The sequence below is a fragment of the Cebus imitator genome, unplaced genomic scaffold (genome assembly GCF_001604975.1).
Source record: "Cebus imitator isolate Cc_AM_T3 unplaced genomic scaffold, Cebus_imitator-1.0 Scaffold273, whole genome shotgun sequence".
Taxonomy (NCBI): Eukaryota; Metazoa; Chordata; class Mammalia; order Primates; family Cebidae; genus Cebus; species Cebus imitator.
The window spans coordinates 773,340-785,085 of NW_016107588.1; the positions used below are offsets into that span (position 1 = coordinate 773,340).

General features: G+C 44.8%; 1 protein-coding gene across 1 annotated transcript in view; it reads left to right on the forward strand.

The window, feature by feature from the left end:
- The first annotated feature begins 2,575 nt into the window (after positions 1–2,575).
- Positions 2,576–11,746, forward strand: part of MTM1 (myotubularin 1) — a 119,831-nt gene continuing 110,660 nt past the window's right edge. Inside the window, exon 1 of the mRNA XM_017500908.2 lies at positions 2,576–2,651. The gene's annotated coding sequence lies outside the window, so the exon portion shown is untranslated. The remainder of the gene's footprint in view (positions 2,652–11,746) is intronic.

The following is an 11,746-nucleotide window of genomic DNA, read 5'->3' on the forward strand; positions in this document are numbered from 1 at the left end:
CTGCACTTCAGCTTGGGGGAAGCCTGAAGAATTCCTCAACACACACACACACACGCAGAAGTATGAGTGCAGCCCCAGCCTAGAAAAGGGCAGGCTTGGTCAAGAATACAGCGATGTCACCAAGGGCAAGGTGGTAAACCCCTCCCTCGTGTACAACCCTTATTTTATTATTATTTTTTTTTTTGAGCTGAGTCTCGCTCTGTCACCCAGGCTAGAGTGTAGTGGCACAATCTCGGCTCACTGCGACCTCTGCCTCCCGGGTTCAAGCAATTATCCTGCCTCAGCCTCCAGAGTAGTTCGGATTACAGGTGCCTACCACCACGCCTAATTTTTTGTATTTTTAGTAGAGACAGGGTTTCACCATGTTGGTCAGTCTGATTTCTAACTCCTGACGTCAAGTGATCTGCCTGCCTCGGCCTCCCAAAGTGCTGGGACTACAGGCGTGAGCCACCATCTCCAGCCCATAGTGTACAACCTTTACAGTTTCCAAAGTGTTTCCTCATCTGTTGCCTCTTGATCTCTGCACCTATACTGTAAGGCCGGCATGGCAGGGGTTACTCTCTCCATTTCACAGGCAAAAGGCAAGTCTTCACTACTGGCCCTTTCTGGTTGAATTGCATCTTTCTAGAGGTGGGGCTGGGCTGGGGCTGGACCCTGGAGAAATCTTCTTCAGGAATTACCTCCTTAGGATGAGGACCATCCCTGCTCTGCACCTTTCCCACCTCCCAACTCTCAGCTCCTCTCAGCTCCAGCAAAAAGCTTCGGCCTCATCTTTGGACACTTAACCAGGCCTATTATATGCAAGGTCTCCCAGGCAGCTGCTGCCCTCCCTCCACCCAATCCCCATTTTCCTCTATCCCTCTGCCCCAAGATTCACAGATACCAGGAATTCAGAGTTATTCAGCAGCCCACTAGGGAGCCTCTCTAGCATGCAAATTTACTGAGCATGCTTTGAAATCCTGCACAAAAGTGAATGAGATTCAAAGGAGTTCACAGTCTGGGGAGGGGAGTTGGCAGGGCAGATGTGTAAGCAAATGATGACATCAGTACAACCAGAAGGGCTGGGTGAGGGACACTTCTAATTGTGCCTGGCCCAGGAGCAGCTGCTATTCTGCTGTCTTTCCAGGAGTTTGGCAAATCCAGGATAGAGGGCCAAGTGGAAAGGGCTGGAGGAAAGAAAAACCTGGTGCATCAAGTTCCCTGGGACTACACCAGAGTTTGGGGTGAAGAGCAAAAAGGGGCACACTGGGAGAAGTGGCTAAAGAGTGGGTTGGGTTAGATTCTGAATGGCTTTGTTATTCATCTATGAAGTCTAGACTCTTCAATAGAGCACATATATATATATAAATATGACATATGAATATATGTTTGTGTGACTATATGTGGAAACACACGTACACATATACACTGGTATCAAGTAAAATGCTGCTTTCAGATGCTGGAGAACTAACACAAGAGAAACAGGTCATGATAAAGTCATCGTATTTACTCGAACTGCTCATGTGTAAGTATTATGAGGTAGAAATAATATTATGCTTATTATGTACCAGATTGTTTGTTTGTTTTGAGCTGAAATGTAGCTCTGTCACCCAGGCTGGAGTGCAGTGGCATCATCTCAGCTCACTGCAACCTCCGCCTCCAGGTTCAAGCGATTCTCTTACCTCAGCTTCCCGAGTAGCTGGGATTACAGGCACCTGCCACCACGCCCGGCTAATTTTTGTATTTTTAGTAGAGACGGGTTTCACTGTGTTTTCCAGGCTGGTCTCGAACTCCTGACCTCAGGTGCTCTGCCCGCCTCGGCCTCCCAAAGTGCTGGGATTACAGGCGTGAGCCACTGCGCCCGGCCCAGATTGTTTGTTTTATCTGATTACACAATGAATTCTCTTCTTGAAGTTTGTCTTCCTTCTCTTTTTCCTGTCCCTTTCTTTTTACTGTATCAATAGTCGTCTGACCCAAACCTCAAAAACTAGAAGGAATTTTGGCCTGAAATATTTCCGTTCAGTAAGTCTCAATAGCGTTCTTGGAAAGGTGCTGGCACAGCTGAGGGACACCCCAGCTGTTAGTTGAGTTTGTGAGTTGCAGATCCTGCTCCAGAGTCAACGAAATTTTTTCCTTTATACTATGTCAACTACACGCAGTCAACCCTGTGTACCCGATAATAGCTCAATTTAGTGGCATCCGCTAAAATCTTATGTGGAGGTTTTCCTTCTAGATTCTCCCTTTACTGAAGAAAAACAGGGAGACCCAGACAAGGGTTGCGGGACTATGCTCCCCAGCCGCCTCCGCCCGGCGCCCAGTCCAACTTCCCTTACAGGGATGGCCCCTTGCATCTTGACCCCGCCCATACCCGGGCACCATAATACGAACTACAATTCCCAGCTGCCTCCATGCGTCGGCCCCTTCAAAGTGGGCTTCCCAGCAGCCTCGCGGGCAAAGAGTCCCGCCCCTCGGAGCTGCTCCTCGGGTCGACCTGGCGCACTCTTCCTGCCCCTGCCCTGTCACGTGATGCAGTCCCGCCAACCGGCACGGGGAGGAGGGCAGCGGGCGGTGGCCGGGGGCGGAGAGGCCGGGGGGGGGCGGACCCCAGAGGGGGCGGAGCAGGGCTCGGGAGCCCAGCAGCCTGGCAACGGCGGAGGCGCCCGGAGCCCGAGGTGGGTGCGCGCTCTCGGCTGGCCTGGCTCGGAGCCGGGCACTGCGGAGACCCGTGGTGGGGGGATCGGGAGAAGGAAGTTGGGACTCCCTGGGCCAGCGGGTCGCTCGGGGCCTCACCGCACCGGCAGGGTTGGGTGGGGGTTTCGCACAAGCGCCGTCGCTGTCCCCGCGGGGCAGGGCTGAGGCCAGGGAGCAGCAGGCAGGTACCTCCGGCTTCTCCTCGTTCTCCCCGCCCAAGGTGTCTGGCCGGCGGCGGGCGAAGGTCGGGAAGTGGGTAGGGGCTGCCTGCCCGTGGAGCTGGGGGCGGACGTCTCAGCCACTGCCCGGACTTTGCTTCCCTGTCCCGGGGCGGCGAGTGGGCCGGGTGGCCGCCCTGCCTCCCCGGCGACGCGCCGCGGCTGGTCCTCGCTTTGGCCCTCCGCGCGGAGCGGGCGTCCGCCGCATCCCAGTGGGCCCTGCGGAGCGGCCGGAGCCCGGCACTGGCCGCGAAGTGTCGATAGTCGCTCTCTGCCAGTGTTTCTGTGTCATACACGAGGGGTTTCTCTGCTTTTGCAACAGTTGAGGGACGATCTTAGAGGGAACGGTTAGTTCCCTGATACGCAGTCGGAAGTATGCACGGGCACGAGCAAGCGCCCTTGGCCGGGTTGCCTCCCTTAGCTGTCTTTTGCTGTGCTCAGGAAGTGAAAACTAATTTTAGTATTTGGCTAAGCAAGTAAGAAGTGAATCTGCTGCAAAAATTATATTAGAGCTTTATAGATGCATGCATCATTTGAGGCGAAGTGGGTTGCAACTGGTTTTTAAACGGATAGACCAGATCTTCACAAGAATAAAATTATTGAATTCTAGAATTGACTGGCACCCTGAAGTTTACATTGTTCATTTGTTTCCTGGATGGGGGAACTGAGGCCCAGAGAGGGTAACTAATATGTCCCGAGCTTCAGGGCAATTTAATGGCAAAGCTAATATCACAAGCCAGCTCTCTGGGGGCATCTTAGTATCTGTCTAGTCTGGGTTCTTTTTACCACAGCTCAGTTTTATTCCCTGTGAAATACCCACCTTAGAGTCTTGACACTGAGCCAGCAATTTTGCTATACTGCAAACCATTTTGAATTTCCTTCAAAACTGGTTTACCAACCAAGTAAGACAATCACGCCTGTTACTTTGCAGACACGTTTGCTTTCATCCAATGTATATATTGGATACGATTATGTATTCACCAGATTTGATTATGCATGGCTTTTGGCTGCTTCACAAAATCAAATCTACTCTTAGATTCCACACCATGGGGGAGATTTGAACCAGTGGTGCTGCCTGCAGCACTAGTGTATAGTAGCCTTCCAGGGTGCTTGAGAGTGGGTAATATTCACTGAGGCTTGTAGATTCTAGTGTGGTTATAAATGATTAGTCTCTTTAACTTAAAATTCTAACTACATTTATTAAGTTGTCGATGGTTTCATTCATTCAACACAAGACTGCCCACGGTTGGCACTGGGAAGACAGCAAAGAGTGCCACGGCTGAGGTCCCTGCTTTATAGAGTTTATATGTGAGGAGGCACACAATAAAAAAAAAAAAAAAAAAAAAAAGAGATAAATTTTCAGGCAGAGATGAGTGCTATGAGGAAAAATAGAGCTCTAAAACCTTACAATGACAATAGAACAGGGTGGCATGATTGAGAATGACTTGGGCATTACTTTCATTTTCTAGTTTTAGATTGCCAGCTGTTGCTCCATTAAAGGAAATAAATCCAAAAGTTAATCTCTGAATTAAAGAGATTTTTTGGAGTGTCATGATTTCTCCAATGAGTGTCTCTTAGATGGTAAGCTCATCCCAGCCTCATTTTTATTCACATCCACCCCCTCCAACGGCAAACAGTAAATGATTTCAAACACCTAGAGAGGTATTTTTCAAATCCTTTGCTGTTTTCCTAGTTAGGTAGCTCACTGTAGCTACATAAAGCTCTGCTGAGGTCAGTATTGGTTGTTGATTTCATGCCAGTGTCTGCTGGACTCTCAGGCTACCTTGCACAGGGTTTCTCTTCCTGTGCAATGGTTTGTACTGTGAACCTCTTATCTGAAATGATCATCAATCCTTGTGTTGTGTGGTTTGTAAAGAAACTAGTTCATTTTGAAATAGCTCAAGAGAAAAGAAACACTCAACTCCTTAGGAACAAGAGCACTCACTAATAAAATAGCATTAATGAGAGCTGACTATAAAAGTTCATTTGTTTAATACTTTCTCAGTTCTCTCATATTCTGCATGTTCAATGGCTTCAAAGCACATTTTTAAAGTTTTACAGGGCTGAAAAATAATTAAAGTTGCAAAAAATACTTTGACGTTTTTGGTTCCAAAATGAGAGGCAGATTAACAAAATGTTGTTTCTTTAGAAACCACTGAAAACACATGACTCTTGCTTTTATTGATGGCTCCAAAATAAAGAGAAAAGAGGAGACTCTTCAGTGATTAATAGGTGACATTTTAAAGGGGTAACCAGAGGATTTCAAAGGCTGGATTTCTCATTATTTCTAAAGTTTATTTGATTTTATAACAGAATAATAGATTGTTTCCATTATTCTTTAGTAATTTTCCTTCCATGGTTCTGACCTCTTTGAAGTTCTGCTTTCTTTATTTTCTAGTTTCTCAGTTCATTATTCCTTTTTGGCAGATGGGGGTTTAGGGACTGTCATTTGCCTATAAGATTTTGCGTCTGGAGTGGGCAGCCTGCCCCAATTTGAATCCTGGCCGTAATTACCTGTGTGACCTTAGGCAAGTTACTTCCCTCTGTGCCTTAGTTTCCTTATCTGTCAAATCAAAATAATAATAATAGTACCTTTCTCAAAGGGTTGCTGGGAGGACTGAGTGCATGATCTATGTTAAGTGCTTAGAAGTGTCTTGCATCTAGTAGACACTCAAGAAAAGCTGTGATTGACTTGACCAATATGGAACTCTTTTGTTTTTAAGAGAAAACATCCTAGCTATGTCTTAATAAACTTTTGGAATCCAGTAGCTTGCTTTTCTCCACAGTTCTTTGCATTTCCTTGTTGGCACCAGCTTTTGGTTCCAGGTGACGCTGGCAGCAGTGTCCTCAGTTCTTGCCATGCTAGATTCCCTTTACCATTTGGGTGTAGAAATTCCTTGAGGCTGCATTTTGTTTGTTGCTACAAACAATACTAGCGCCTTCTTCCAGTTCCTCTGCCTTGAAAGTGAGAGTGTACTGCCGGACCCAGTAGGAGTTACTGAGTTAGGTCCAGTTGTCATCCTGTAGTTGGGGGAAGGTTTTTCACTGGAAATGTTTGCGATGTATTTTTCCACAGTGAGTACCAGGAGAATCTCATCCTTTTCTTTTTAAGAATGTGGAGGCATCTCTTTAGATAATTGGCATCGTGTACTACTAGTGCTTTCTATTTCTACCAGAGGAACTACGGTAAATGAGCCTTTTGTTTGTGTGAGGTGGTGGAAAGCTTCCTGCATTTGGATTCCAGAAGCCGGAGTTCAGGTCCCAGTTCTCTTTCTTAACTCTGTGTCACTGGGCAAGTCATTCAACCTTGCTGCTGGTGGCTCTTCCATCTGTAAGACAGAGCTAATAAAACCTGCCCTGCCAAGTTTCCCGAGTTCTTCAGAAAATCAAATGTGCATCAGAGCTCATTGTAAAATGGGCAGCATTATTATTATTGCATGAATGTGTTATATAGGCAATTGCTTTTTGGAGAACTTGTGTAAGAGGGCAGTTGTCCTTCCTGTTCTTGGCCTGTGTTCCCTGTGGCTGTAGGTGTGGCCTTTCTGCCTCAGTCTCCCTCTTCTGTCATCATTAAAATATGAAGGTATTTATATTGCCTCTTTCCTAAGGGCCTGAAGCCACTGGTATACCGTAACAAGTTACCATTTTATTTATTTCTAAAATGGTGGTACTGTAATAGGCTGAGCACAGTGGCTCACACCTGTAATCCCAGCACTTTGGGAGGCCAAGGCGGGTGGATCACAAGGTCAAGAGATTGAGACCATCCTGGCCAACATGGTGAAACCCCATCTCTACTAAAAATTAGCTGGGCATGGTGGTGCATACCTGTAGTCCCAGCTACTTGTGAGGCTGAGGCAGGAGAATCGCTTGAACCTGGGAGGCAGAGGTTGCAGTGAGCTGAGATCGCGCCACTGTACTGCAGTCTGGTGACAGAGTGAGACTCTGTCTCAAAAAAAAAAAAAAAAAATGGTAGTACTGTATAACCAACACAAAGCAACAGCAAGGCAAACTCTGCCTCAGGGAATGTTGCCTGCCTCTCTCCCAAGTGTCTCAGAATGGAAGACTTTCCCTTTTCCAGTCGAGACCTGACTGTAGCACCTCAATCCATACTAGACTGGATGCTTATGCTCCTGGGGTTAGGATAAAAAGTGATCCAGTCTCTGGGGAAGAGATCCTTGATTGCTCTCCAGGTCTGTACCAGCCTCCTTGCTGACACAGAGTGGGCACCTCAGTGCCCCTTTCTCGTTACCTAAAGTTGTTTCTCAGTATCTTGAAGTGTCTCTATAAGTTGTCCTTTGCAGTTTCATGTACTTATATTCATTTAGTATTGCTGTTATTTGACTGTCTTAGTAGGTAACTCCTACATATTTCAGTATGTTTTTCATTTTCTATGCTTTTAATAAAAAGGACTGAGGTTGGAGATGTTTTTCTGATAGTCTGAAACCTAAGATGATCCTATACACATAGTAGACATTTAGTGAACATTGTTAGACTTGAACTGGGCAAAGGAGGCCAGCTTAGAATTGTTCACACATGATCATTGTAACCAATTCTGTGGCATGTCTAGAGATCATGCTCCCTGTCTGCCAGATAGAAATGGAGCTTGTGCTTAACCTTTCTTGCCATGGTCAAATAGTAAATGAGAAAGTGCTTTGAATCGGTCATTGTCTTGCCACCCTTTTCTCCTCAGCTTCTTGATGTTTGAACTCTTGGCACAAACAGTTTGAGTACAGGTTACAGGTTAGTTTTTGCTTTGCTTGCTAGTATGTTTGGGGTGGGAAGTTGAAGGGAGAATAATTGAAAGTAAAAATAAAAGTTGTTTGTAACTCATTCAGCTCTTATCCTCTTGCCTCCAAACCCTGACAGCACACAGCGATGCCCTTTCTTTAGCGTGTGATAATTGTTATATTTTGATAGCACATCCTTGAACTTTTTGTGAGAAGGAAGCATTGTTTATTTCCCGGAGCCTCTTGGAATGTAATGGATTGCTACATGAGTTATCCTTTCCCTTTTTTGGAAGCTATAGAGGCAGAGGTGGGTTACAAGGGAGATTGTTAGCATCAGGTGGTCGTGCTTTAAATTCCCTTATATGACTTTATGGCCCTGAGATGACTTAGGTGGGGAATTAGAAGAACAGGTACTATGCTAGATTCCAGCAGGCCTAGAATTGGCCCAAGCTGCTTTACTGAAATAAGAAATGTACCTGCACAGCAGTGACACCTGGCCATGGCATGAAATATACCTGCGTGTCAGTACTGTTGCTAACAGTAAGAAGGAAAGTTTGCACTTAGTTTCAGTGAGACCCCAGGAGGGCGCTGCGGTTAACATGGGTTTTGTGGCTAGCAGGATATGAGAAACCCCAGCCAGTATTCCATTTTGAGTTTCCTGGTTCTGAGGTGTTCCTTGCCCATGTGAGTGGTTCTGGATCTGGGAAAGAAAGCACAGGTCCCTGCTGCCCTCACAAAGGGAGGACTGACCACTGGCCCCACCTGTTTGAATCCCTCACTTGGAGAGAGAACTGATTTTTTCAAAGTTGAAGCTGAGTCTAACCCCCTGCTGGACATGTCCTTTCTTCACTGTCTCAACTCTAATAATCTCCCCAGAGATTCCCATTATGCTTATGGCATGAAACAGCTTTTTCTTACTGATGGAGATTGTCCTTGCTTCTCAGGAGCTGGTGAGACAGGCAGAATTTCAAGCTCCATCCTCACCCACTGAGACCCACCACTGACTCCTCAAGCTGAATATGAATTTTAATGAGACCCCCAGGTGATTTTGCAGTAAAGTTCGTAAATAGTCTAATAGTACCAGCTCTTATCCTGGCTTCCCAGTCCTTTAAGATAGCACTAACCAATAGAGAATGTGTAATTTACAATTTTCTAGTAGCCATGTTGAACAAATAAAGAAACAGGTGAAATCAATTTTAATATATTTAACACAGCATATGCCAAATATTTCAAAATGTCATCGACGCAATAATGACATGTTTTTCCCTTTTTGGTACTGAATTGCGAAAATCAGGTGTATATTTTACATCATAGCACATCTCATTTTGGAGTAGCCACATTTCATGTGTCCAGGAGCTACAGCTGTGGAGAGATACATTTGGTCTTGATTTGCTGAGGATTTCATCAGATTCACTGTCAATGCTTAAATAGCCACCTCAGTCGTAACTTACGTTAACATTGGTGTAATCTTTGCCAAGTCCTTAGCCCAGTGCTTTTACATCATGTCTCATATGAATCCTCACAGCACCGCTTTGAGGTAAAAACTGTTAAGATCCCCACTGAGTTTCAGAGAGGTTAGGTCTAAGATCAAGCATTTAGGAAGCAGCAGTGTCAGGATTTGAACCCAGGCAAGTCTGACTTCTGGGTTTAGAACATTGGCTGCGACTTCCTGCAGCTCTCATGACTACAGGGTTTTTTCTCCGTTTCAGCTTTCAGTTTTGTAAGCCATATTAAAAAGACACCATTGGTATGTGTGTGAAATGCAATCTTCTTTCTTGAGGGGAGCTTCAAAGAACTTGAGGAATGCCTCTTTCTTCTCTAGCTTTTCAGAGAGGGTGCAGAGTCCCTAAACAGAATTACGCTGGACCAGTGAGTTGCCTTTTCCGGTGCTCATTAGAATCACTTGGGAAATTTTAAATCCTTGCTGCCCTGGACATTGCCCACAGATACTCGAATTTAATTTATCTGGGCTGAGACTCTGATATCTACATTTTTTAAAAAAGTGGTCCCAGCAGGCAGCGCTACCGGCAGCGCTTCTCCAGCTTCATTGTGTTATGAATCACCTGGACTTGATTCGAGTTGAAACACAGATTGTGATTCAGTGGTTCTGGGATGGGCCCGGAGAGCTTTTTCTTCTCATTTCCATCAAGCTCCCAGGTGATGCCAACAGTGTTGCTCTGTGGCTCCCACTCAGAACAGCAAGCTGCATCAGAATCACCTGAGGGGGTTTTGCAAAACTGCAAATTCCTGGCATCATGCTGAAGTTTCTGATTCAGTAGGTCTGGAGTGGGGCCCAAGATCTTTGAGAAGGCTCATGCTTTCAATGCTTCGCCATAAAGTATTATGTTTACTTTAGGCTTTGTGTAGGTGCACTTCTAGTGTACTTTTTTTTTTTAAGTCATAAGTGGATGTTGAATTTTTACATATATTTATTTATTTATTTATTTATTTTTTGAGACAGGAGTCTCACTCTGTCGCCCAGGCTGGAGTGCAATGGCGTGGTCTCGGCTCACTGCAACGTCTGCCTTCCAGGTTCAAGTGATTCTTCTGCCTCAGCCTCCCAAGTACCTGGGACTACATATGCATGCCACCACATCCAGCTAATTTTCTGTGTGTGTGTGTGTGTGTGTGTGTGTGTGTGTGTGTGTGTTTGTGTGTGTTTTCAGTAGAGACGGGGTTTCGCTATGTTGGCCAGGCTGGTCTCAAACTCCTGACCTCGTGATCTGCCTGCCTTGCCCTTCCAAAGTGCTGGGATTATAGGCATGAGCCACTGTGCCTGGCGTGATGTTGAATTTTATCAAACACCCTTTCTTCCTTTATGGAAATTGGTTTTTGCTTTGTTTTTTTGTAGAGAGGGCTTCTTACTGTGTTACCCAGGCTGTTCTCAAACTCCTGGCCTCCAGTGATTCTCCCGCCTCAGCCTCCTAGAGTACTGTGATTACAGGTGTGAGGGAGAACATGTTTTTTCCCTCCTTGAGCTTGTTAATGTGGTGGGCTATTTTAAGGGATTGTCTAAGGTAACTTTGTAGCATTAACTAAGTTTGTATTGCTGGGATGAACTTCACGGGGTCATGTTCTTTCTTGCTGCTAGATTTGATTGGGAATATTTTATTTAGGATTTTTGCATCTTACATACATAAGATTTGATATTAATTTTCCTGTGCTGTCTTTGTCTAGTTTAGTATCATGATTATGCTAGCCTTATAAAGTGAGTTGAGGTATTCCCTTTTTCTCTTCTTTGGAAGTTTGTATAAGATTGGAGTTACTGGTTCCTTGAATGTTGCTAGAACTTGCACATAGAGCTGCCTGGGCCTGGAAGATGTTAAACTACCAGCTAATGCCTGCCAAATGTGTAGCTGTGTCTGTCTTTCATTCCTGCAGCCTACTATCATCGTTTGTGTCCTCCTTTTTTCTTTATTAATCTAACGAGAGGTTTGTCAGTTGTGGTTATGGCAGCAACTTGATAATATAATTATGTTCATTTATTTTCATTTTAGCGCTTTTCTCCACTTTTTATTTTTTAACAAGGATAAACTTTATATGATTTTAAAGTCAAATTTATACCAAGGTATATTCAGAAAAGTCTTGCCTTCACCCCTGTCTCTGACCACGCATGCTGTTTCCTTCCCCCCACCCCATACGTAATCAGTTTTATTAGTTTGTTCTTCTTTGTTTTGCAAATTTGAGCAAGCACATACACAGATGCATTTTCCCCTTTTCTTGCACAAAAAAGGCATATTTCATACACTATTCAGCCTCTCGCTCCTTTCGCTTAAAATATATACCAGGAATCACTCTTCATTTTCTCCTCCTTTCTTTAGATTTATTCTGCTGTTTCAATGTTTCAAAACAGTATTTTCATGATTATTTGGTTGTGATATATTCTTATTTCTATTATGATTATTTAATCCACCTGTGAGCTGTTTAGAAGTACATTTTTACTTACAAATGTATTTTCTAGGTATTTTCAAAACTGATTTACAACTTAACTGCATTATGGTCAAAGAATATGGTATGAACACTCATAGTTCTTTGAAATTTGTCAGGGATAGGCTTCTGCGGTATTTTGTGGCTGGATTCTTTTGCTTAGCATACTGCTTTTTTTTTGGGGGGGGGGGAGACCTGAGTTTC